Here is a 5,468-nt window from a genome sequence, read left to right as displayed (position 1 = left end):
GAATTCACTAGCTCTATCTAATCTTAAACACTTCAATCTCTTTCTAGTTACTTTTTCTACTCTTTCTAGATACCATTTGATTTTTTTAAAAACTTCTAATTTTTCTTTTAGATACATCACAATCATCATTCTAGAATAATCATCAACAAAAGGAATGAAAAAAATTTCTCCACTTTAACTTTCTATTCCAATGGGTGTACATAAGTCAATATGAACAATTTTCAAGACTTCTTTTGACTGATAGTTTTTGCTCTTAAAACTATTTTTTCCCATTTTATTAATCTGGCAATTTTTATACAAACCAACATCATGTTTCTTCAAACTAGGAATACCTCTTACTCTTCTAAGTTTTCTTATCTTGACCATATTATCAAAGTTTACATGACATAGTCTCCTGTGCCATAACCAACTTTCTTCTACTTGAGCAATAAAACATGAGCATTCACCAAGATCAAGATAAAAATAGATTACCTTTTGTTTTCTTGTCTGATCCAACCAGATTTCCTTTTTCATCCAATAGTTTAGCCTTGCCATTCATGAATTCTATCTTGAACCCATTTTTGTTCAACTATGCTACACTTAGTAGAATATTCTTTAGTCCTTCAACCCAATAGGCATTATCACATATAAGTTCATTGGTTAATGAGATATAACCTTTTCCTTTTATGCAACAATGTTCATTGTTTTCAAATCTTACACTACCTCCATCATAGTATTCAAAATGTTCAAATTTTGTTTTGTCTCTAGTCATGTGATGTAAAAAACCACTATCTATAATCCATGTGTCATTTTTCTAACATGAGAAATAAGTACTATCTTATCTCCTTCATTATCAAATTCATCTTTTACAATAATATACACTATTTCATCTTCACTACATTATTAGAATCTTTAGCCATAAAACAAATTTTCTTACCTTTGCCCTTGTACGTTTTGTGACTTTTGAATTCCTTCTTGCCTTTGTACTTGTGGGATTTCTTCTCATCCTTTCTTTCTCTATTTGAACACCTCGTAGCAATATGACTAATTTCTTCACAAGAAAATAGATTAGAGGAATTTTGCCTTTGTACTTTCCTCTACCTTTCAAATATTTCTTTGCAAGTAGAGCTTTAACAATTTAAAGATCACTATCAGAACTTTCTTTAGTTTCTTCCTCACTTCCTGATTGATTTTTCCTTAACTTCAAGCTCTTTTTCTTAAATGAGATTTTGGCTTCAAATGTAAACTCAATATTTTTGGAAACAAGAACATAGTTATCATAGTTATCTAGTTCAAAAGTTGTCAATCTTCCAACTAGAGCATCCAAGGTTAATTTTTTATTTGGATCACATCTCATTTCTTGAATAGTAGACACTCTAATTGCATAGATAGGAATAAGAATTCTAAGTACCTTACAACAATTTCCTCAATGTCTCCTCTGAATGCTTTGATTGCACTTACACTAGCCTTGATTCTTTCCACATATTTTGTAATATTTTCATCTTCTCTCATTCTCATTTGGTCAAAATATTCTATGAACCTTTTTGCTTTGGCTCTTCTTACATTGTCATCTCCTCCATAGATATCTTTAAGTGTGGTCCACATTTCATGAGTAATTTTACAATCTTTTACCTCATCAAATTTAGTATAACTAAGAGCAGATGCAATATCAATTATCGTCATGTAATGGTTCTTCTTCTCAACAATATCTTTAATTGATAATGTTTCGGTGGGAGTTTTTTATTCAATATCAAGATACTTGCAATGTGAATTACTTATGGTAGCTAGATGTAGCCTCATAAGTCCTTGCCATGATGTAAAATTATCTATGTTGAGTTTTGGAATCTCTCTTTTATAAGACATCCTGATCTTTAGCTTAGGTCCTTGAAACCTTCTCTACAAGCACCAAAAGCTCTAATACCAATTGTTGGAAGTATAAGAGGATTGATTGAGAGGGGAGGGGTGAATCAATTACTAATAAAATAAATCCCAAATCCCTTTGCATGTTAGCTAAAGAAAACTCTGAAATACTAATACTTGGTATAAATTAATTTTGTAAATCATAATATGTTATTAGTGATTACTTTAGCTTAATCGCTAGCATAAAAGATAATAGAATGAACACATATGACAAAAAGATTTAATATGGAAACCCAATTTGGGAAAAATCACCTATTGGTGCTCAAAATTGTAGCCCTGATTTTGAGCACCATTGAAAAAATCAAGCCATTTTTAAATGCTTTTTAATGCATGTGTACTCAGTTGCCCATTTGAAGCATAAGAGGTGTTTAATATTTCTAACACCTTGCATTCAGTATGTCTATGTGTTTCATGAACATAAATTTCCATTCCAAATCATTTCGTGAAGTCTCATTTTGAGCAATTGTCAAATTCGCACTTTCACCAAGTGTCAAACAATGACAGGAAGCCATGGTTTCCTTTGACTATCTTTAACCCATTTATGTTTCATGACTCGCCACTTTAGAAAATTTTAATATACATACCTGAGAGCCTATGTTTCAAATTTTGAGTTGTTTCGAATTTGTTTGACTAGGTTTTGAATCCCTTAAAGTTGGTAGTTTACTAATGTCATGTTGATCCAATTAGTTTTGAATTCTAGAAGGCCCTATTTGACAAGTTATAATTTTCACCTAGTTGACCAAAATGCTAAAATTCCTTTTGTGTTGCATTTTAGAGGTCAAAGACATGCTATGTTTCAATTTTGAGCATATGATGAATATGTTTGATCAGTTTTCAAATGTGATTCCAAATGCAATTTTAACTTTTTACTAGTGTCAAGAACTGCAGATTTGTTGGAACCCTTGTTTGTGATGTTATAACATGAAATCTATGATAGGTGAGACTAAATTGATTGTACCACTCTGTTGTACTCCAAAAAAAAATTAACTATGTCAATTTTCAAATCTTGATGAATCTATCTACACACTTTCCTAGGTCCATTCCATTTGCAAAAAATGTTTTTCTGCTATTGTTTTCAGTCTGCAAATTTTAATAGCCCACTTTAACCGTTTGCCAAATGCATCGTATGATTCATCATGACCCCAAATCATAGATTTATATTTTTCTCATGATAGTGAACCAATATCCCAGTTTTTGTCCCCCCAAGTGTCAGACTGCCCAATTTTCAAAGACAATTCTGAATGCAATTTATTATTTTTTGACTTGTTTTCTTGCAGGCAATTCTGAAAGGGCAAATTTTTCAGTCAATATCTTTTGACCCCAAATTCTTCATGAGATGAGATTCTACAGGGTGTAAGTTTGTGGAATAGAGAATTAGTATGTTCAATTTTAGAGCCCAATCAGATGTTCCAGACAATTTTTAAAGCCAACCAACAGGCCTTGTTAATAGAAAGCCATAGTTTGCAGATAAGTGGTAAAATGAGTTTTAATGATGTTTCAATGATGGATTTTGATTCAAATCAATGCCAGATAATCAATGGGCTAGTTTGAAGGTTCAGTTGTTCATAAACAATTTTTTTTAGCCAGACCCACTTTGGGGCTCAACTAACTCCATTAAATTGATAGTACAAGTGTTCACAACAAGAAATGGATATTGCATATTGCTAAAGAAATAGCTTCATTGGTGACAAATATTCCTTTAGAGTTGGAATCCAGCAAACATGTTTGAGTGGATCCTATTTACTATTCAGGTGTGGACATACTTCAAGTGTGAATGATTTTGTCACTAGTTGCATGCATGCCACATGCAAACTTTGCTTGAAGTCTTAGGTGGAGAAATCAATCAAAAGATTAGTACCCTAATATGAGGCCATCGAAATATAATTGCAATACCTTGATCAAAGGTGTGGGGTAGAGCTCAAGACAACAGACTTACTCAATTTACTTGACATTGATACTATCAAAAACTATGAAAATTGCTTGGGGAATGCAATGCAAAGCTCAAGAATTTTTTCTAACAAAGGAAAAGGTATACTCAGCATAAAAATGGCTCCTAAGAAGAAGAGAAGTAAAAATAGTAGGAAAAGAAATGTGACACAAGAGAACAACACTCATTCTAGCAAAGATACAAAAGTAGATGGGTCATATCATAAGAAGTTCACTGACTTCAAAGAAAGTTTTCCTTCAACAAAGGTCAAATCACCTATACAACCAATATCATCAGACAAGCAATTACAAATGCTAATTAAAAGCCTAAGCAACAAAGCATTATGAAAAAAGGGAAATGAAATATATTCACAAGTGTCCAATGGATGTTTTGGACCTTGCCTTCTAAGGCACAAATTAGGAAAAGCCCATGAATAATATGAAGTGGCTCTTGATTCTGCAAGCTTGAATGTTGTAACCGAAAAAGGTGAAAAAGCTTCATGCTATAAAAATTTGGGTGTAGTGAATTTGCTATGGGGAAAAGTAGAATGGAAGATCTACATGGAAGAAGAGGAGGTGGGTGAAGCTTTAAAAGCTATATGGGTTGCCAAACATCATATATCAAAGTCTCTTGAATTTTATTTATTGGCTATTCAATTTGGAGAGCTCCATAATAGCAAACCAGAGGCATGGTTAAAACAAGTAGAACATAGCATAACAAAAATCTTGGAGTGAGCAAGGATGCAGATTTTTGGACACAATATGTGGTTTGAGCCTATACTGGTTGAGCTCTATAGGTTGTTAGAAAATGTTGAGTCTAGTAGCTATTAAAGAAAAAAGAAACTAGGAACTCCTCTTTATAACATGCATGTTGAACACATTTTCAAGCAAGGAATCAAATACATTTGTAGGGAAGACAATGGAGGAATAGAAAGTGAACAGACTAGTTATGACTTACTTTAGAAAGCTATATTTGATGAAAAAGTAGTCTCTATGGAGCTTGTGTGGGATGCAATCAATTGGTATAGGCAATCCATTTTATTGATCAGAGAAAAAGATCTGGAGAATGTAGTCATGGCACTAAGCCAAATTATGATAGTATACTTGCATATCTTGAAAAATGAAAAGGGGGCACATCATACTATTTTGAGTGCACTAGAATTACCCTTGCCATCATGTGTCCATGTATAGCAGAGTCTAAATGGTTCAAATACTCGTCATTGAGTCCAAAGCGTATAAAGGGAGCTAGCTAGCATACAAGTTATGAGCAAAGAATAAATAGGAAGGCACCATGTTAGAAGTGGCCAAAAAGGGTGATAGTGGAGGTAACCTACAATTATAGTGGAGGAATTTGTAGGCCAAAAAAGGAAACTACTCATGCAAGGGAGCATTCACATAATAAAGGCAGGAAGCTGCTATATAAAGAGGACACCCATAGCTTGCGTAGGCTCCAGAGAAGCATAGAACTATAGGCGTTTAGAATATATATATCCCACATTCATCCTAGGGAAAACTTGTTTACGTGTTTAAAAACATGAACACTCAAATATCAAGTTTCTTCAAGACATGCTATTTTCAAAGGTAGTAAGTTCTCATGCGTGGGCCCATGGTCGGCTAGGCTGGTGGATGGTCAACAAAATTTT

This window comes from Cupressus sempervirens, chromosome 3 (genome assembly GCF_028749045.1).
Source record: "Cupressus sempervirens isolate cs-2001-9-10 chromosome 3, ASM2874904v1, whole genome shotgun sequence".
NCBI classification, from domain to species: Eukaryota; Viridiplantae; Streptophyta; class Pinopsida; order Cupressales; family Cupressaceae; genus Cupressus; species Cupressus sempervirens.
Note: the sequence above shows the minus strand (reverse complement) of the source record.